Source organism: Rhinolophus sinicus, linkage group LG04 (genome assembly GCF_036562045.2).
Source record: "Rhinolophus sinicus isolate RSC01 linkage group LG04, ASM3656204v1, whole genome shotgun sequence".
Lineage (NCBI taxonomy): Eukaryota > Metazoa > Chordata > Mammalia > Chiroptera > Rhinolophidae > Rhinolophus > Rhinolophus sinicus.
The window spans coordinates 131184469-131207946 of NC_133754.1; the positions used below are offsets into that span (position 1 = coordinate 131184469).

At 34.7% G+C, this 23478-nt stretch overlaps 1 protein-coding gene across 1 annotated transcript in view; it reads right to left on the reverse strand.

Moving 5' to 3' along the window:
• The window catches only part of LURAP1L (leucine rich adaptor protein 1 like), a 42560-nt gene that overhangs the window by 17710 nt on the left and 1372 nt on the right, over nucleotides 1-23478 (reverse strand). The gene's annotated exons all lie outside the window — the stretch shown is intronic.

Consider the following 23478-nt stretch of genomic DNA (forward strand, 5'->3'; position numbering starts at 1 on the left):
CTTTTAAATAGTATCCTGATGTTACTTCAGAGAGATGCAGCTAGATTAGTTAGAACTTGCGGATGATAATTTATAGTTTTAACAATTACTTATAGATGATTTTGGATGAAAGGTGCTATGTGGAACTGCAGTATGATTATTATAATTAGGATATGACATTCTCAGCGTATGCAACTCATTGGGAAAATATTTTTGTACCAAGATAAGAATTTGATCTTTATCATTATGTAAAAGCCGTAAATATTTTCAGTTGCTTTTACACTTTAGGTATCACAATTAACTTTATACCTAGTCAAAATTAAAATAAGTGTACCATAGTTTCTTAATCCAGTCGTCTACCCATGGGCATTTCGGTTGTTTCCAAGTTTTGGCTATTGTAAATAGTGCTGCAATGAACCTAGGGGTGCATATATTTTTTCTAATTAGCATTTTGGATTTCTCTGGGTAGCTACCTAAGAGTGGAATTACTGGGTCATAAGGTAGTTCCACAGTCTCAGAGATACAGAGAAAAAACTGAGGGTTTCTAGATGGGAAGGGGGTGGGTATGAGGGAGCAGGTAAGGGGATTAGAAAGCATAAATTAGTAACCATAATATTGCCGCGAGGATACAAAAGGCACGTTGGGAAATATAATCAATAATGTAAACACTTTGTAAGGCGTCAGATGGGCAAATCTGTTATTCGGGAGACAACTTCATGGACGGTGTAGATGCCTGACCACTGCACTGTACACCTGAAACTGAAGCTGAATAATAATGAATGTCAACTGTAATTTAATACATATATAGTCACAGGATGTGGAGTACAGCATAGGGAATAGAGTCAATGGAATTGTTACAGCAATATACCGTGTTTCCCCGAAAATAAGACCTAGCCAGATAATCAGCTCTAACGCGTCTTTTGGAACAAAAATTAATATAAGACCCAGTATTATATTATTATTATATTATAGTATAGTATAGTATAGTATAGTATAGTATAGTATAGTATAGTATATTATTTTATATTATATAAGACCGGGTCTAGGTCTTATTTTCGGGGAAACACACTATGATGTCAGAGGGTCAATAGATGGGGAGAAGAGGGTTATCACTTTTTGAGGGGTGTAAATGTCTATTACATTGTTTTGTACACCGGAAACTAATAAAAAAAAATTAAAATAAGAGTTAACAGTTTTTATTTGACCTTGTCAAGAAAGACTATCATCCAGACACTATTTCTTTTCCATTGGGAAAATTATAGAATTATCAGACATTCAGATGATCTTAACAGATTCTTGCTCACATGTTGATTATATTGCTATAATCATAATACCATAATATAATTTAATATTCATATATATGTGTGTGACCATATATAGAGAGTTTACCTATGTGCTTTCTCTTAAACCAACAAAGGAACATTTTTTTTTTTTTTTGCTTTGTTTTGTCTTATTTGTTCCTTTTTGACTCAGTATGTTTGGGCATTTCTTTGCTGTGTCCTTATGACGTTCGAAATGAAAACAGTGTATGAAAATGGTATCTCAGACAGATTTGTCTCCTAGAAAAAATATGGGTTTGGCTCTTGAAAGAGCAGGAATAAAATGCAATTCTTCCCAGAATTAGCTTCTTGGATTTTAGTCAGTTGGACATGTTACTTAATATTTTCTCTTCATCAATTTTTTTAATCCATAAAATGGATTATTCGATTAGTAGGGTTGGAAGAACTGTGTGAGATAATGTGTATATGCAACATAGACCCTGGCCCAATGATACTCAGTAAAATTAGTTACTTCCTGAAGTTTATAGTGGTAAGCACCTACATTAGAAAAGAAAAAAGATCTCCAAACAGCAGCCTAACTTGACACCTCAAGAAAGTAGAAAAGAAAAACAAAATAAATCCAAAATTAGCAGAAAGAAGAAAATTAAAAGAAAAAAAAAGATTTCAATAGAAATAGAGAATAGAAAGTTGATTTTTTTAAAAGATCAACAAAACTGACAAACTCTAAGCTAGACTAAGAAAAAAAGAGAACACTCAAATAACATCAGAAATGAAAGAGCCGACATTACAACTGATGCCACAAAATAAAAAGAATTATAAGAGACTATGGTGAATAATTATATGCCAACAAATTAGATAATCGAGTAGAAGTGGATACATTTCTAGAAGCATAAAACCTACCAAAACTGAGTCATAAAGAAATAAAAAAATGTAAAGGACCTGTGATGGCATTTAGGATAAGCTTCCCCCAAAATGGCACCTTGGTATACTGACTATTTGAAGCTGAAAGAATTTGAGAAAACAGCAGGAGCATACTGCTAGTGCTAAAAGATACTATAGTTAATAATTAAGTCATGCTACCACATTGTATGAGGCATGTTCAGATTCAAGATTGCCCAAAATTGTATCACCATTTACTGAAAAAGAATAGGACTGACACTTTGGTCTTCAGATTCCAATTCATTGATATTTCCACAATACTAAGTAATTGAGAAATATTACATTATAGTCTGATAAGTGTGATATTCTATTCTATTATCCTTTAATATTCTGTTAACTTTCTGGTGACAGTTTAGGTTTGGGTGAAACTGAATCATCTTTTGAAAAAGAAAAAATTCTACAACTTGGCTTGAACAGGTACTGACCTCCATAATTATTCATGAAAAATTCAACCTTGTTAGACAATGTCATATTCACTTTAATGTAAATATTATACACATTTTATTATCAAGGATCACTCCTGACATTTTATTGTTAAGAAATGGAGCCACGAAGGGATTACGAGTATCTGAAAGTTTTATAGCTATTCAAAAACAGGTAGCTGGGAATGAAAATACATTGCTGATTTCTATTCATATCCTTGTGTATTCTCTTACATCCGACAATCATTGCTGCCAGATTAAATGATTTGCAAATCGCTGTTCTCTTGCAGTAAAAATTAGCATACACTCAATGTTAATTTATCACTTCTATCTTTGAAGGATCACAAATGAGGGTAATAAAAGCAGATGCCTGGCATATGGCAACAGATGGGTCACATTTAAAAAGAGCTCAGATGATAAAAAAGAAAACAGTATATTCATACATGTTATACTAAATAGTAATTGGAATTTATTGGATATAACTGTTTGCCGTATAATTAGCTAAAATGATACCACATACAAAAGAGCCAATGGGAATAGGGTGGTTCACTTTTCTCAATTCTTATCACACATAAGGTGAAAATGATGGGGAAGAAGACAATCAAGGCAATACAGACTTAATTGGGTCCTAATTTTCCTATAGCTTTTAAGTGTCCTATTAAAATATAGGACCTGTAGTTTGCTAGTATGTTTCACGTCATAGCCACATAGACTAATCTGTATTAGAAAGAGTCAAGCAAATATAAGAACCTACAACACCAACTAGCAAAATATGGCTGCTGGAGGCAAGAATTATTGAAGCAGATGGTACATGATGAATTCATCAGGACATGTCCAGACACCCAATTTCATAACAGTACCAAGTTTTTTTTACTATTTTTGCTCAGATGATGTTTGATCCTAAAATTACACTGAAAATTTCATTCATGAAACATTTACAATTGATAATTACACATGGCTTTTTTTATAAATTAGAAATAAGAATGATGCTTATGATAAAATTTTGACTAATACCTATAAAACATTACAGAGATAACCTAAGATGGGATGCATGCCCAAATAATTAGCATTTAATTTATATTCATTTTTAAGGAATATTCCATTATCTATCTGGAATTGGTTCCATAAATATAATTGTAAACTCAGATGAGAAAAACAGAAAAACATATTCATACATGGTAAACTAAACAGTAGCTGGATTTTGTTGGATATAACTGTTTGCCATATAATTAGCAAAGATGATACCAAATCATGTTTTCCCTTGGGTGTGAATTTTCTAAATAAGACTCTATTTGGTTTGATTTAATCTCTCTCTATTAAAGAAAATATATAATTCCTATTGAAATAAAATACTTAAAGGGTGGCCGGTTAGCTCAGTTGGTTAGAGTGTGGTGCTAATAACACCAGGGTTGCCGGTTCAATCCCCACATGGTCTGTGAGCTGCGCTCTCCTTAAAAAAAAAAATCCTTAAAGAACTTTCTGAAATTAAAACTCAAAAGCTTATTCTAATAATAATAGAATAAAATAATAATAATAATTTAATAAAATTATAATACAGAAAAAGAAGACAAAATTACAATAAAAGCTTAAACTTATCATTAGAATTTGAGGTTATTTTCTACTAATTAAAATCTTGGTGGATGCCGTTTAAAAATGTACTCAGCGTTATACTTAGCCTCCTCTAAAATAGTAAAAGAGCTTATTTTCCTTCCCCACTATCTGTCTACTGATTTTGAAATGTCATTTTTTTTCAATCACCTAAAACTCAGCATTGGCCTCTCCTAATACTCTGTATGTGCTACTTTGAACTGATCAGAATGTGATGCCCATTGCTAATCTTTAATAATAGCGATAACATCTTTTTAGGCTGGTTTTGCAGGTATCAGAAGTCATTGCTCAGGAAGTGTGGTAAAGAGGACCTGCAGCGGGTGTGTTGAATTCTGGGAAATAAGCAGTTCCCATTAGTAACTCCTTTGCATTGATGGCAGGTATAGGGAGAGTCCTGGCAGCAGTGCCTTTTAAAAATAGTGGAGGAGGTTTTGTTTTTAATAATGTGTTTGTATTTTGATTTCTTATTGTTTTTGTAACCCCAGTCCCACACAGAAATTTTAAGTAATCCAAGTTTACTTCCATAATGATGGCAAAGAATTACAACAACAATAGTAGCATAAACAATAATAGCTAGCCTTTACTAAAGCGCTTGTTCTAGGCACTATGACAAGTACTTTATATATATTTTTTTCCACTTAATCTCAATGGTAGATATTATTATCTTTAAATTGAAACTCAGAGAGGATCTCTAATTTGTAAATGTCATGTAACTACGAAGTAATGGAGCTGGGATTCAGACCTCAATCTATCTGGCTCTGATCCTGGTGTGCTTACATGCTCCCTTTCTTCTATTGCAAGAGCTCAGAAAACACAGCATGCATATGCCCCTTAAGAAACAAACAAACAAACAAACAAACAAACCCAAACACCTATTAGAATACTCAGTCTGACAAGGAAAAAAAAATCAAGAATTGGAAAATCATGTTGCAAAGAAATGGCATTTATTCCCTCAGCCTAGGAATTAAAGAAATAACCCGAAATGTCTCCACAACAAATACATAAGAAAGAAGTTAAATATTCAATGTGAGAGAAATGCTCATAAAGTGAAATATCTTTCAGGTAATAACAATTAGGTTTAGAAAAATCACATTGTATCATATGTGATCTTTTATTGCAAACTGATTCCTCAGTAATCACATATACCATGTCAAGCAGAAAAGTAGGCCCTACAAAAAAAACATAAGGTATATATTATAATTTCAACAATGCAAAGGAAAAGCACAGGAAAAAATAATTGAATAAAATAAGACAAAAATATACAATAATGGCTTCGGGTAATGTAATCGTGAATTTTTGTTTCCCCCTTCCTTATATTTAGGTACTTTCTAAAATGTCTATCAGGAGTTTATATTGCATTTTAGTCAGAAAAAAAGTTAATTACAAAATAAATCATACAATGATAAACAAAATTATATAAAGAGCTAATCATGGATAAGTGTCAATTGAATGATTAAAATGTTAATTTTTTGTTTAGAAAACAACAACATACTAATAAAGGCAACTTTGATTTCTTTAGGGCATATTGTGTAATTATAAAATTTGTGTAATTATGAAATTATATCTGATAGGAAGAAAACAAACATTTTTGAAATATTTGTATCAGTACAAGTATAACTTTCTGTCCAAAAATATTTTTGTCAGTTTTTTATTTTATTGCATACTTTCATTCTTCAGTAATCAACAGTGTGCTTTCTTGTTTATGAGTATTTCAAAAGTACAGCATACTTTAAGGATCCCATAATAGAAAACACATGGAAACTGTTTAGTTCTCAAGAAGAAAGTTTTAAGAAAAAAACTGGAGTAAGTATGCAAAAATATAACACAGCTTTCATTACATAACTCCCCTAAAATAACAAGTACATTTGGTCCTTATTGCCTATCCAACCATATTCAAACTTCTTAGCTCAGAATTGTCTATTAATTGGGATTGTTTTACCTTTTCTGTCTTATTTTTATTAACTCCAACATAACCTTCCCACCTACCTCAATCAGTCTCATTACAGATTCCTAGGTAATCAATGCTTGTTCTCCCCCTACCTCTACCTACAGTTACCTTCTCTGAAAGTCACTTTCTAGATAGCTTCAGTAATTTATTCCTCCAATGCTGAATGAGCTCTTATACTCTGCGAATTTATAGAGATGAACTAAACTGGACATGGTTCTAGCTATGAAAGAACTTATAGTCTAGAGAGGAATATAAAAAGTAAAAAAAGAAAAAATAAGAAAAAACAGTACAGTGTTATCAGTGGTATGATTTGAAGGATAAAAAGTCAGAGTTAACTGAACAAAGTTTGAGAGAGAGAGAGGCAAGGGAGGAAGAAATATCCAGGCAAAAGGAACAACATACACAAATGTCAAGAAATAAGAGTGCACACAGAGCATCTGAAGAACTGAGGTGGGACTGGGGTTGTATGTGAAGATGTAAATGACTAGGTCTTAAGTGGCACAGTATTAAATGGTTATATTTTAATTTGTTTCTTATAACATTTAAAAAAAATCCTGGGCCTTTAGAATGAGACCAGAAATTTTAATACCATGGAGGTTAAATATTGGTCTTGTTTTAGTAGAACCTACCTCGTGCCTTATTGACCTGATTGATTTGCAAGTAACCTGAGATCCATGTCATGAACTTCCATATGTGTTTCTTCTGGGGCTTATACAGGAGTGGGATGTAGTTGATGCTTAAAAATATATATTGCATTCACTTGATTACTATGATAGTAACATTTCTAGAAGCAGAGGTGCAGAACAGTGCCCAGGGTGAATATTTATACTTAAATGGTATGCAACTGAGAGTTTTCATCTGTCTTTAAGGCCCAATGAGGAGTGAGGATTTGGAAATATGTGTTTAATTGGAACAACTAATATTTTGGCCTGGGTCCATATTAATATCATGTATAAAGTCAAGAGATGGCAAATAGGTTATTGTTGGACTCATTTCCAAGTGTGTGAATTGCTTAGTGTACACTTATTTTATTTGTTCTCAGAAGAGTTAGCAAACTTGAATAGCACCAAATTCTGCTTACAAGAAGGCTTTGGGTTATTTTTGTGTAGAGGATAACTTTTTCAAGTTATTTGATACTGATGACACAGAATCAACTCAATGATGTAAAAATAAATAAATAAATAAGTAAAAGAGTATTTCTCCCTAAAGAATTTTGGATGAAATACAAATAGAATCAATTTGTCTTAAGGCTGAAAGCAAACAAAAATAACCCAATGCTTAATGTTATGAAATTGCTGAGCATTCCCAGTAATGATGTCTGGGCTTTTGGAATTAAAGTATAAATGGAAGTTCTTTTATTATATTGGCTGCTCCATGGCACCTAGAACAACCACTATGGAAAGTGGAAAACCTGGCCTTGTCTTTATGTACTGTAAATCACCATCTCCCTATCTCCATTTCCAACTCAGCAATGTGAGCATTTGATAGTGCTCCTAGGAGACTTAATGGTTAGTGGTTTTGAACATAACAGTGTTACAGACTCTAACAATAATTATTTCAACCCACTTGCTTATTAATGCCAATAAAGTAAGATGGTTGTGCTGTGATTACTTAAAAGACTCCAACACAGAAAGTAGTATCCATTTGTAAGCTCAATGTTGTTATTTATTTATTATTGACTGCTAATGATCATATTCTGAACTCATCTCATTTATTAATTAAACCAAAATATCCAAGAAGTTCCATTTTGTGTTGGCACTGTGCTTCAAAGCATGTTGATTTTCCATGTCTGGTGCCAAGTAAAGCTATGGTTCACCAAAAAGATTACTTTGTATCATGTCTGAAAGGAGTACCATTTGAAGAAGCTTTTTTACTGTATCTTTTAAACTGCGCTTCAAGTTATAGTATACAATATAATACATGACATTAAGATCTTCTCAAAATTTCTGATCTTATCATGTGTGGATCCATGTTAGGATTTTAGCTTTGAGTGGAAGTAGTCAGTTGCTTCACTGAATAAGTTTTCCATCTTCTATGAAATGGAAATCCCACTTAAAAATTGTAACCTGGTTGGAAAGGGGGGCAATTAAATACTACTGCCATTGAATAACCAAACAAGCCCCTCAAAAGTTTACCTTGAATGTTTATCGGTTTAAATGTACTCCCAAGTGTAGATCAAGGTCATGAACAACAAATATGTATGCTAATAAAAATCAATCTGATTAAGTGATAACCCAAAGATCTTATACCAATACAAGCATCTAAGAAAATAGTTTTATTTTACAGAAAGCATACTGGTGTAGAGGATGCAGATTTAATTTCCCTGTGGCACTAGATTACCTTGAAGCAGAACACATGTTTGTAGACATTGTGGTAATTTATAGAATTTCCTAGGCTACTGAAGGATGGTGATTGGAGGGAGGGGAACTGACAGCGTGGGGGGAAATTTCAAGATCCATTTTTATATCCTTATTTAAGTTTGGTCTCTATTAAAACCACATATAACCTGTTTTCATCATAATGAGTCCGATGTCTTCCCAATAATCCTTGTCATATTCTAGTTCAATTTATCCCCACAGACAAAAGTGCACATATAAAGAGGACCATAAATCTCTTAGTTATCCTGACTTTCTTCTCACATACTAATTCTGGCATTTCCAAATAAGGAATAATTGGAAAAAGTATTACATTACAAAGCAAACACACACAAAATATTTTTAAAAATGAAGCAGTAAACTCAAAGTTAAGGAGTAGAATATAAAAGTGAAAATTCTATTTCATTTCATCGGGGTGGTCAGAGCCAGTTTCTGGAAAACTCTAAGCGTAGCCAGATTAATGAAAAACAAGTGGATATTTTTCAAGAGTTAATTCAACATATGGATTTTACTATGAAATATTATTCTCAAAAGGAGTTTGAGTTTTAAAAACTAAATTTAATATAGCACCTGATGATAGTGATAGTATAACATCATTCATTACTTCCTTGGCCAAGTAACTATAGTATCAGGTAAAAGGCTATTATTAATAGTTACATTTATTGGGCAAATATTATATTCTTGCAAACATATGCTATCAACATTATACTGAAACATATGTAGCAAATGTTATTTTCATTGTCTAATCATTATAACCTTAGAGGAGAGAAGATAGCATATGTAAAAATACTTTGTAAACTGGAGTATAGTGCAAAATTTTCTTAGACAGAAATGCTCAAAAAATTATTTCCTTTTCCTGTGTCCTTTTCTCTCTTTTCCCTCTCTTAACAAAACTGGATCTTCAAATCTTTGTTCCCATCCAGTAGAAGGCAATAGTGTTACTGTATCCAGCATTCAAAATATATTTACCGACTACCACCTGTAGTCCAAAACCTTCCAGTTACTATTTTATATTTTCTTATGGATCACAGGCTCCGGCTGAAAAGATGATTTTGTGTCTTTCTGGCTTTAAGTCAACAGGAAGATGAGAAATTGAGGGCATGTTTTTCTGATTGCCCCTACTATGCTTCAGTTAGACCGTCTTCTATTATCTAACTGATGCTGGGTTCGGCTAGGTTTCTGATTGAGGTGAGGTGGCCACTTGTGGTGCTCTGTTGAAAGATATTCTTGGAACAGGTCTGAACTCTGCAGGAAAAAGTGACTTAAGTCATTAATTATGACTGCAGTATATACAGGAGCGAGGAAGGGCAGCGTTTAGGACCCATAACTGTTCTCGTTTATGAGCAATGCTCACTAAAGTACTTAGAGGTAAAGTAACGCCATATGTGCCACTTTTAAGTTGAAGAATGTTTAAGGAAAAGTGTATGTGTGTGTAGAGAGAGAGAGAGAAGCAGACAGTGACAGAGACAGAGGAAGGGAAGAGGAGAGAGAATGAGGAGGTAAATGTAAAATGTTAACATGGGGGGGTCTGGTAAGTGGTGCAAAGTGATTTTTGGTACTATTTTTGTAGGTTTTATGTAGTGTTTAACATTTTAAAATAAAAGGTATTTTAAAATGCCTGCCACATATTTGGAACTCCTGTGGATGATATAAATAAGAAATAAGATGAATAAAAGTAGCAAAAGCCTATTAGTGTAGCTTCTTGGAAGGTGGTAAATCTAATGCTTTGGGGAAGTGATAATTTAAAACATTCACATAGGGACAAAATAGTCCAGAGAAAGCCCATGCAGTTGCTGGTTTAGCAGCCAGTACCAGGGTATTTGTGGCCATTTTTCATCTTTTGAATCTAGGTCCCAATTAAAAACAGAAAAATGGGTTGATTCCTTGAAACTCCTTCAAATTCTAGAATCTTATAAGGAACACTCAGGAAACCTGGCTTTTTCATTCTGTCCATCGAGCTTCCCCACCTGGACACTGATAAAGAGATGCTCACTGCAACTTTGCTAAACTCCCTCAAACACCTCAGATACAATGTGCTCACATCACACTGTCCTCATACGTCCCCAAGTCCGTGTTGAGCACTGTGCCAAGAATAGTCAGAGAACTAACGCCCTAATGATTAATGCTATCCAGGTACAAAATTAGGCTGCTGAAATAAATGATTACTTGTATTCAACCAAAACCACACAGACTGTACTATGTAGCAATATGCATACTATACAGTAATACAAATATTTTTTTTTTTGTCTTTTAAGTTCTTTCTTTTCACTCTGAAATTTCAAAACCTCATTCCAGAGTAGGAAAAGAGGATGGCAGACACTAAAACGTGTACTTTCTTTATGCACTTATTGGAGAAGAAAAGTAACTCTTTCATTTCTACATTCTTCCAGTACTCCTGAGAACAGTGGTTCCTGAGACTGATGATATCTGAGGATAGAATAGGTCCTACAACCAGGAAGAAATTCTGCTATATCACTTCAAGGAAGGCAGGAAAGTTCCCTCCTTTCTTCTCTCCTTCCCTCTTTCTCCCCCTCCCTCCCTCCGTTAGTCAAATGGCACAGTGACAGATATTAGAAAGATGTTTTAGTTTTTCTTTAACCAAGAACTTAAGTTCCAGGTAACTGGTCTTGTCTGGTGGTAGGCGGAGGAGGGATTTGTGTTCTGCATTACAAAAAGGAAATGTTGGTAATACATTGCAAACACAAAAATTAGAAGCAGGACTAGGCTATACTTTAGACATTAAATGCTGAGTTCCTAACTAACTGTCTGGGCATTAGGGAAATAGAAGCCTCTGCCCACTAGGTGATTGTAGACAGGGAGGAAAAGAGAGTGAGCAGTACTGTTCACCAAGTTGAAATATATAGCCTAAAACTTGGCACAGGAGGAAAGTGACATATAAAGTCATATACATATAGAAATTTGTCGGACTTTCACTCTGTGGAAATACTCAGCCCCAGGGACTTATAAATGTATTTTAAATATTGTGCTTTTACTGAAGAAGTGCTTTTTTCAATAAACAATATTAGTCTTCCATTAAGTAATTATGTTTTATAGTGTGACTAAAATGACTAGTCTCGGTGATTACATTAAGTTATACTTGGGAGCTTCTTGCATATTATTTCTTCGCAATACAGTTTTATCATCACCTTTTAAGATGGTATAGTTTCAGATTCTTGCCCATGAAATCCTAAAAAAGTGCTTTGTCTGTATTTGATTTTTTCTTATCCTTTTCTGCATTCTGAACAGTGACTGATTTTCTTTCTAAAAACATATATGAACATCTATCCGAGTCTTAATATTTCCTACTCACCTATTTCTGGCAAGAAGCATCAAGAAGCATAAGGCTCATATGAAGAGACTGTGAAACACTGTAAATATTTCAGTGAGTAGTCGTCAACTTCATTGCCTTACAGTGAATTTGTCCATGATTAGCATCAGCTATTATGACTAAAGTCCTGAACGGTCAGTTGGTGTTCAATTCATCTTATTCTACAGAGAGGACATCCCAGAGTTGAAGTGGCCAGTTCTTACTTGGGCACTAAGCATTACAGGTGTTGCTTCTGAGTAGGATGCTCAATGCCAAATTTACCTCCTCAGACACAGTATGTGCAGGACAAGAAGTTATTTTTTATGTAGCCATGCCCTGTCTTCTATGAAATGGAATAAAAGGAAGAAATATAAAGATGAATAGTAAGAACGCTTCTAGCCTCATCTTTTCCTGTAACTGTCAAAGAGTTAAGCCATTAATCAAATGGGAAGGACAAAAAAACTAATGCTTAATGAGCACTTACTATTTAGCAGGCAGAATTCCAGCTATTTTACATATATTAAACTCATTATGTGCTTAAAGATACTTAGCTGATGAAAGGCAGGTCTATAATTCCTTGAATTTAGCTCTACCTTATTCTAAAGCACATATTTTTTTATTTAAAAAATGTATTTTTTAAATCGAAATGCAATATATACTTAGTGCAGAGAACTGGGATAAAATAAAAGAGCTTGACAGAAAAACAAAACAAACAGAATTATCACCCATAACCCTACCATCCAATAGATACCACTATTGACATAGGATATTTTATTTCTAGCCCTTTGTTCTGAGCATGTTATATCTCAAACTATTTTGTTTCTTCCATAAATAAGTTTATGACATAATTTTAATAGCTACAAAATTTTCTATCATATGCACATAAATAACCTACCTACTATTATGGGTCATTCAGAGTATTTCAATTTTTCATTCATACATAATACTAAAAGTACACACCTGAATGATATTTTTGTACAAATTCATTGATTTTTCATTAGGATACATTTTTATATTTATCCTAAGTATTACTGGCATCATAATTGCTATGCCAGATGGTATCCTTTTTGTTTTCTTTTTTTAATGTAGTGTCAAGTTGACCTCTACAGGTGCCTTCTAGCAGCAGTGTGGGAGAGGGCTCATTTCTCTCCATCCTTGCCAATACATGGCATTGCCATTCTTTTCTCATTTTGCAAGAAAGGCAAGAAAGTCTTTCATTTTAGTCATATACGTATAAATCTAGGGGGAATTCATTGAGTTTTTATTATATTTTACACCTGATAGTGCTTCCAGCTTAAGTTATGGCTCGTACATACACACACTGGAACATTTTTTCCCCATAGTGAATGATTATAGAGTTTGTCTTTTGAGGAATAACTGCAATTGCCAATTAACAAATGTAATGAATAGTGGTTTCTGGAAATGGAGCATTCTGTCTTGGGAGGCAGTGAAATCCCTATCACTGAAGAAGTTCAAGCAAAAAATGGATGACCAACTGACCAGGAGACCAGTGGGGAATTGCTCTAGATGACCTCTACAATTTCTTCCTACCCTAGGGTCTGTGATGCTCTTTTCTATTTTTAGACATTATTGACTCTGTCCTTTTGCCTCATCCACTGCAGTATTTTTATACAAATGAAGTGACTCTCTGTGACTGCTGTCCTTTGCCAGTCATCTCTCCAAAGTGGCAGCACTGTAAGTTGTGCTTCGAAGCACTGTATATATAATCAATACCAGAGTATTTGCTGAATCTGGAAAAACAGCTGCAACATACAACATAAACTCCTAAGTGTCTCAATTAGAAAATTATGCATGCACATACATTCACAAATATATGTCTATAATTATAACAAAAGTTATGTAAGAAACTACAGCTATGCTTTCACATGTTCAGAAAATGTCTAGCAGGATGTGTAAAATCATATCCTTCGTAGTTGTCTCTAAGGAATGGAAATTGGGAAAAGCGATGTGGGGAACTTTTATTTTCCACGTTAGATCCCTTTATACCATTTGCATGTTTTAGTAATTGTATCATTTTAATAATAATAATTTTATGAAATTAAGAAAAAACCTGGAAACAAAATTAACTTTACATCAATAAAAAGCCAGTAGTAGCTATGATTATATTGTCAGTGAAGGAACTAAAGGTGGTTCTCTGAATTGAGCAGCCTTAAAAGTTGGACTTTATCACCACGAGGAGAGACTTTTCTTCCCAATTTTGGTATCAAGCTTTGTTTGGTTGGCATCAAAACAACAAATCAATGTAGACAAGTGTCTAGTTAAATGTCTTCGCAAAAAAAAAAAACAAAACAAAAAAAAAAACATCAGGGAAATTTAGAATAATATCCTGGGCTAGCAGTTACTGAATTGTAATAGACATATCTCACCATATGGAATATTGGTGTTAAAACCTTTTTATGAGTTTACTGAGGAGCGTATTAATATAGCAAGAATTTTATCCTGCTCACTAAATATATGGAAAGTTTAAGACTTAAATCTGGCTCATTTCAAGTGTCCTAATTTAAAATGCAGGGGAAAAAAAAGAAAATTCCATAATTTTAAAATTACAAACCAATAATCCTGATCATGTTTCAGTTAACATAAAAAAAGCTATATTATTCATCAAATTTTTTTTTTTTAAAGAAAAATTATTCTACAAAAGCAATGTGATAGTGGGGGGGAAGGGGCATGCATATGACTGTGATGTGTCCCCTAGAACTTAGAAATGAGGGAAATGATCATCATCTGAAAATCTGAAACCGATCCTAAGACACCAGAGGCCAAAACTGAAAACTCATTCCTACAGACAGTCCAGATATGCCAGGCTCCTGATTGATGGGATTAACATCTTGAAGAATAAGCTATGTCATTCAGAACATAGGCTTGACTGCACTGGACATGCTGGCAGACCCAACCGAGACACAATCCAATTCCTGTCTTACTCTTGCCCTGATTCCTCGCTTCGCCAGTCTTCTAGCTTTCCATGACCTAGGCCTTTACAGACAGGGCTTATTAGTCAGTAATACGGTTCTAGTTTTATATATCAATTTCTTGTACGAGCCAATTTGAAGGATATTAAGTATTTCTCCAGTGGAAGAATAAAATGTTCTGATTATGTCTGACCTCTAGAAACAGAATGTTGTTGTTTTCATAATGAGCATTCCAAAGTCTGAACAAATTTCAGATGTTTTTGAATCACAATGACAGAAGGCACACTAAATTCTTGGGTGGCCATTTTGCCTTTTCCGTGTGGCATGGATTACCTTGTGCCATGTTAGCCTTTGGGTCCAACTGCAAAGGTTTTATGAATATTATCACCTGCAAACTCAACAAGTTTATATTAAAACAGTATATGATTAAGAAGATGTACATTCCAATTTGAAGATTTTTTACTCAGTTGTAGAATGAAGTATTCTGATGAAGTCAGAAATCTGTGGATGGAATTTACTTTCTAAAAGAACTATTAAATACTTGGAGAATCGCTTATTACAAAAAGTGACATAATTACTCTATTTTAATCAGATGATAGTTGAGGTTCATATAAGAGAAGTGACAAATAAGATTAAAATTTACTAGGTAAACATTTCTTAAGCTCTAGCAGGAATCTGTTTATATTACCTAACACCCCATAGTGGGTGAGGAGTGAGGATGAAATGACATACTACTGTTTACAGTACTAACTGACATATTGTAATCATCCAGTAAATGTCAGATAACATAATAAAATGTTATTATGTAAAATAAGGAAAATGAAATCTAAACAAACCAAAATTGTGTAAGTGTTTGTGTGCATATACACGCAGGCAGAGCCATAAAAAGAGACCAAACTCTCAGCAGTGGTTTCCTTTGGGATATAGAGTAACTTGGGGGAGGTGAAGGGAGACTTTTTTTCTTTTTATAATACGTCTATTATTTCTGGAAGTTTTATAATGAGAAAGCATAGATTTAATTTTAAAAAAGAAATAATGCTTTTAAAGGAATACCAAAAGATCCATTATGAAATTGCTGTGAAAATGTTCACAATAAATGACCACACTTCCTGGTACTTAGATATAGTATGATTTGGGACTAATTTGGATGCAGCACATAGCCAGGCTCATAGTTGTTCTTATTTGAATAAATGGCTGGGAAACCACTTGTAGTGACTTAGTAAGTTAACCCCTGTAAGCCATAGTTTCCTTATCTATAAAATGAACATAATGATAGCTACATGTAAACGTCAAGCACTGCTTTAGAAAGATGAATTATTACATTTTATTTTGAAGTCTCAGACTGAGACTTTTGAAATGTATGTTTGAAAATATAACCTATTTTCCTTGTGAATTCTATAAACATAGTTTACATTGAGCACAGTTTGGGTCAAGTATGCATTTGAGAAATCATGCCAGGTGTCAGCTTTCCAGTTCTTTCTCGTGATTTATCTAAGATTCACGCTTTATCCTGAACAGAATCTCTCAGGGAACTAAAATGTTACGAATGGTAGGCTTTTAAAACTCTACGTCATAAACACAATTGAACTTCACTACGAAGCTCTAAGCCTTGAACTGGTTAGGGCAGGGAATTCTTCACTAGCAGCTCTTTTGAAGTGGGAAGAAGTATTTATGGAGATCTTGCTGATAGTGGCAGAAAAAGGGTATGATTGCTGAGAACCAGGCAACCTGAACATGTGCAACCAACTCTTGAGTGTTCCTACGACAGAGACATGTCTTTTGTTATTGTTCTTCCTGGGAGGGCTTATGGAAAATAAGCATATCATTTAACATGTTTAGTATTTTGAAATTCTGGAAGAAGAACAGGTATATACATGTAATCCTGGGTGTCAACATGAACATCACGGTCCTCTAACGCATGAGACGTAACACCACAGTCATGGTGAAAAGCTCAGATTCTGACCCCAACCTAGCTTATCCTCTGACTGTGTTGGTAGTCATGAGCATTAACAATAAAGCTCAAAGCTTTGTCTATAAAATAGTTGTGAAAATTATGTTTAGTGAAGGTTATTATAAGGTTTTAATGAGATAAATGCAAGATGTTTAACGCTTTATCCTGAACAGAATCTCTCAGGGAACTAAAGTGAGAGTTTTACACATAGAAAGGTCTCACAGTAAGCAACCAAATACCAGTCTCAGACTACTGAGGCTCCTGGAAATTAGGTTCTTTATTTTATTTTATTTATTTATTTATTTATTTATTTATTTATTTAATTTTATTTTAATTTTATTTTTTTTAAATTGGGGAAGATTGGGGAACAGTGTGTTTTTCCAGGACCCATCAGCTCCAAGTCAAGTCATTGTTTTTAATCTAGTTGTGGAGGGCACAGCTCACTGGCCCATGTGGGAATTGACCTGGCTGCACATATTTCCTTTTTGCTTTTGTATAGAAATGTGGTCTGTGGAAGATCTGATGACATGGGAGGTGCTATGCTAGTCAGTCTGGTAGAAAAGGTGCCTACACTTTGGATCAATCACAAAGCCACACTGCCCTTCTAGGGCTACTTGTGTAAAATCAAAAGAACAGCCATGTAAATGATATAATACCTTTTAACTGTCAGCATCCTCACTGTTTTCAAAGGCCTATGTAATATTTGATTTTCTTATATTATTTCATTGAGTTCTCTCAATGCCTTTATAGAGATGCTTTTATCCTTCTGTGAACAAGAAAGCTGAGTCCTAAAGTGGTTATATAATTTGCTCAGTGCCATATACTGGTGAGTGAAAGAGTCAAGACTAGGATGAGGGCCAGTGACAGCTGGACAGGCCCTCCCACTAGGGAAGATGGGACAAAAGTCTACACAGGGATAGGGTGTGGGGCCTTGGCAGCCTGCTGACCCTGTTGGTTGTATCCTGATTTGCTATAGACATGACTGGAATCCCAGCTTATCTGATTCCAAAGCTTGTGAAGGGTCCTCCAAACTCAGAGGTCCACCACTTGAGTATTGAATGAACCACCTTTTAAGAAGAACAAAAAAGAATGTCCTACAAAGAAAAGAAATAAATAACAAATTCTTGGGGACCCCCCAGAGATTTCTAGCTAAAAATTCCAGTTTCACAAGTAGTACCTTAAAAAACTAAAGTCTCAGTATTTGAAAACGTCTTTTAATTATGACTCATCACTACAAAATGGAAGGTGAAATATGTATTCTTATGCTATCACGGAAATGAACATAACCGGTTTTAAAATTCTCAGGAAATGTTGTCTCTCAAGATCAGGGCAGTATGGTTATGCAACTTGAATAAAATGGGAGGTAATTATTTTTTGTCAGAATATGTTCCTCGTGTGTGTACCAATCACTCAACGTACATTCTTAGGGACATAGCAGGGCTCATTGGTTTTTTTAAAAATATCACTGTTTTCAAGGTATGTATAAATCCTCTAAATTCTGCCTTATATGTTTCTAGTGAAGTAAGATTACGGCCTTTGTCTGCAGTGCTGTCAATTTTGAGCCACTGTGTAAGGCAACATGTTTCAACAAGATTTGCTTATTAGATTAAGGAAGTGTAATGACATCTGTATGCAAAATGACAGAAGAAGCCACTGTTAGGAATCACATTTCCTCATCTCCTTGATGTCTTTCTCCCTAATATTAAGCTCTTAATTTACAGTTATCAGCACTTTTAATTCTTTGTACAAGGCACATTTGCTATGAGAAATCTCCTCATCTTTATTTGTTAGTCTCAACACTTATGTCTGATCTCTGCTGTGGCATCATGCATCTGCTGACGTGTTGGTTTGTAATCTTTCCCTGGCCAGTTCCCATTTTATCTTTTTATATTTCCATTTTATCTTTTCAGCTGTCTTGTGAACTCATCAAGGAAGGTGCCTTCCACTTTACAGCTTCTCAATTATGTACCTAAGGGTTTTCCTTAAAATTTTGTCCAACTTAAAAATAACTAAATGATAGAACAAATGATAGAAGTCTTCTAGACTATTTGAAGTATGTCTGAAGCAACTGTGAAGTTAATTTAATGAAATTATTATCTATTTTTGAGGGTATATAGTGATGGAAGGAGAACTGACTCTGGGTGGTTAACACATGTGAGATATAGATGATGTATTACAGAATTGTACACCTGAAATCTGTGTAACTTTACTAACTGTCACCCCAATAAACTTTATTTTTTTTTCTTTTTATTACAAAATAAGTCATTTAACGCAGGGGTAAACACATGAAAAGTATCCATAATAACAAAGTATAAATACAACATTCTCAAAAATTTTGACATTTTGATTTATGTTCTAGTATCATGTATGTGTCTGTATGTATGTGTGTTTGTGTCTAGTCCTGGGTATTGCCCAGAAAACTTTATTAAAGCAAGAGTTGAGGGGTTGGGTGAGGTATTTAAATGTTTTAATAGTAAGAAAAGATAACTAACTAGCTTGAGATTGTTTATACCTCACTATTATATAGCTGCTATGCAAATAATTGCTCACAATATGGAAATCAGGACACAATCTTTTCAGATTAGTGTCCATAATAGCACCGCATTAACCATCCCCAAATAATAAAGAATTCACTAAGATCCAGAAGATGGCATCAGCAGGTAGTATATACTTCACTTCAAACTATATTTTAAATTCATGACCAGTAATTATGTAGGAAGACAGACGTGGGAGGGTGCATCAGACTCCTTCTAATTCCAAGTTATTGTTCTTTAGGGATTGCTTTTATAATCTTTATATTTCAAATTTCTTCCACAGTAAATTGATGAAAACAACTTTCACTCTCAAACTAGAGGGATGCTATAGACATATTAAGATAGCACTAAAACACTTTGAACATCTTGTAAAAGTGCGATATAAAATATATCACTCATAGGTAACACACAGGTTTTGACAGAGATTATTTACAGTTATTGGAAAAGTATTTTGGATATCATGAAATATTCTAAAACTTAGAGTAAAACTATTTGATAAGTAATGCTTAAAGTCCCATTCTTAAGATAATTTTGCAAAAGGATTCTTTGTATGCACAGTGGGATGAACAATCCAAATATAGGACAGGATCTCTGAAGACTGACTTTCTAAAGTAGGCATTTTATTCTGTATTCCCGAGGTCTTGAGGCAGGACTGGTACACAGTAGGCACTTTATAAAGGTTTGTTGATTATTGAATGAAGCCATATCTCAAACAACCTTGACATGCATCGTGAGGGATTGTTTTTGTTGGTCCCTTAGTACTCGAGGGGGTGCTAAGCTATCACAGATTCATAAAAACTACAATTTGAAGGGAAATTGTTGGGATGCAGACTGGAATGGGTGAAAAAGCACAGCATGTAGAGTGAGATGATATGACTGCAAGTTGTGATTCTGTTCAATAATGAGCTTTGTGACCTTGGCCTGCTTTCTCAACCATCTCTAAGCTACAGCAATCACATTTGTAAAATATGGATGAAAATAGTTCCTCTTTCCCAGGATGCCGTAGGCTCAAATGACGTGGCAGATATTAAAACACTTTGTGAACTGAAAAGTAGTGAACACATATTATTGGGCAGACTTTATACAAGAGGTCTGAAATCTATTCCCAATTTCCTTATAAATTTCCTTTGTGTGTCTCTTCATGTGCCTATTGTATTGTCAGATTTCCGTATATCTAAAACATCCTCAAAATGTCCTGATAGTTACCTTGAATTGGCCTATTGTACCAAATATATTTCTGAAAATTTTCTGTTCCAATATTTTCCATCCTATACCCTTTATTGTGTATAGTGCTGTTAAGGGTTTCAACATTAAGAAATTTGACCACAGAAACAGCTTGTCCCCCCTCTTCAATCTCTTTCAACTTGTTTCCATTACAACTGCATTGCACAGACCTCTGAGATCATTGATTATAACATTTACAGATAAGAGTTATGGAAACTATTTATAAAAGCATAAAAGGAGATAAGAGAAACAATGATAAAATCATATGTATGTCAAGAACTTTAAGCATTGCGCTTTCTTTCCTGAAAGCCTGTGCTGTATTGTGTCAATGGTCTACTATCCATTCTAACAGGAAAAAATGGAAGGCTTAATACCTGGGAGTCTCTAGAAAGGCTTGTTCATGGCTAACGTGTTTCTTAGGAAGGAGTTCTGAGGGCAGGACCAGAATTTGATAAGTCCAGACTATCCAGAGGAAAAAAATCTGTGAACCACTCAAAATAATGAGCATGAAATGTGTGGTCATGCATAATACCAAGAAGGTTAATTCCATGTAGAGGGTTCAAAAGGACATCAAAGTCATGATTAAGAGCTCATAGCTCAACTTTTCTACATAGAAATGGTAGGGGATAGGAAGAACTGCAGAACTGCATCTGTTCAGTGTTTATAACAAAACTGCCACGTGTACACAAAAGCAAATCTGTTGCTTTGCAATTATGCTGAAGCTGGGATTTTTAGTACCCACAAGCATCATGTAAAATGAGGGAAAACTGTCTCATTGACAAGGGACTATACCTGTTTTCAATCCCTTCTTTCTAAACTTCCATAGCCAATGTTATCATTTTCTCAATGGAAACTTTTATTAGAGTACAAAGTTAAACACTTAACATCTGTACTGGCATAAATGCTCCTAAATTCATGGATATAGATACTTCACATAGAAATTATAATGGTCAATTTAGCAATCTGCCTCTGCTATTACTGTTTCTATATGCTTTAAAAAAATCTATTAATATACAATAATAATTATACATAGCAAAATCTGGTTTGGGGGAACATTTTTATTAACTCTATGGCACTTTCCTTAAGAAAAATAGGTATAGAAAGTGTTGAAGGGGACAGAATATGTAACACCAATATATGCCACTTTGGCATGTAGATTATTTTGAGCTGAAGACAATCAAGACCCAGCAGGCTCCAGAAAAACTTTTATGTCTCCCATAACTACCTGAAAGAATTTAAACAGTTGATCTGGTTCAGAGAAAAAGCTATTACCAGAAATATCTTTTATCTGAATGACCTATCTATATAGCAGGGCAAACATCTAATGCCCAAACATCTGCTTTTCTTACTGTCCTATGAATTACCCTTCTCCCCTTGGAAGCCCCAGGTCCTTATCCCATTCTGTTTCTTAGGATGGCGTGTAAGTCACAATTACCCGACTTGCCCTTGTGTCTCATATTTTAATGGGACTACAGTACGTACAAAATTAAATTTGATTTTCTCCTGTTAATCTGTCTTACGTCAGTGTACTCGTTAGACTAGCCAAGGAACTAAGAAGAGAAGAAGCAAAAGTTTTCCTCCCCAACAGTGTCTTTAGTTGATAATAACCAGATTTTTTCCCCCTACAGAGTTCTAGAACATATGTGGCTTGATATACTACAAATAATAAATGGCAAATGAGTGCATGAAATTCAAGAACCCTAAATAGACAAGCTCCTTGACTTTTTCATTTTGTATTTTCGGCACCCAGTTAGTTACCAGGTATAGTAAAGACTTAATAATACTTGCTGAATAACTAGTATTTATAACCTGTGTATGTATTTAGACAGAGAAACATACATATAAAATCATTTGCATTACACATGATGTATGAATATATATACACAAATGCCCATATATAATGTACACACACACACACACACACACACACACACACACACCTGGGCATTCCAAGTAGGAAGAAAATGAATACTTGAGACATAAAAATTATAGACTGTCTTTAAAGATCTTGAGAGAGGTTTTTAGAGGGCTATCCTAGAATCTGTGTGTGGATAGTATGGTGAAAATTCTGAACACAGGACATGATCTCTGAAGACTGGCTTTTTGCACTAATATATTTGCCAAGATTACTTTATGCAGTGGAATTTATTTCTTCCCAAGGGTTCCAACTGCAGAAAGAGAGGAGCTAGGAAACACCTTTGGTTACTTTTTAAGGCAAAGCCCCACCTAGTAGACAGGGTCATTTATGTAGAACATTCTTGTCACCATCCTCTGAGTGACTGAAGGCCTGTTTCAACTTTCCTCCTCTTTAAGCTGGTAGAAAATACTATTGCTTTGTGGCCACTTTCTTCAAAAGATTTAGGAAGGAATCATTTCCTCCAATCAATTCATGTACAAATAAACAGGTCCACTGAGGCGAAATGACTTGCGCAAGAGCTTATGGCAAGTAAATAAGTGCCTCCATCTAAATACATCCAGAATAATGAGTATTCTCTGACCCTGTACTAGTAGTCCCATCGTCCAATTCTTAGGCTAATATATACAAACAGCACAGAAAACAATTGCAGATCAAAGACTGAGGGAGAAAGGTAAGTGGTCATTAACAAATCCCTAGGCCTGCGGATCACCTGCTCTCTTGGATCAAAACAGTGTAACAATCTATTCGTAAGAACTTCAAGGACGACTGGGCCATTGTTTTCAGAACCAGCTGTGGAGAATCAGTTCAACAGTGGCCTTGGAACAGCTGCAACCAAAGGGCGGAGGCGGTAGTGGTGGAAGGGGAGTGAGCAAGGAAGGAAGGCTGCGGGGACCCGCCGCGCCACCTTTCGGCAAACCAGGAAGTATTTTTGCCGTGGACTGAGCCACCTTTTGAACCGAAAGTGTGAAGGGATCTTAGCAGGCCCCGGATGGGTGTAGTAACTGCAAACCCTCCGCGGGCTAGTGCAGGCGAGGCTGCGGGCTGGCAGCTGAATGGTCAGACG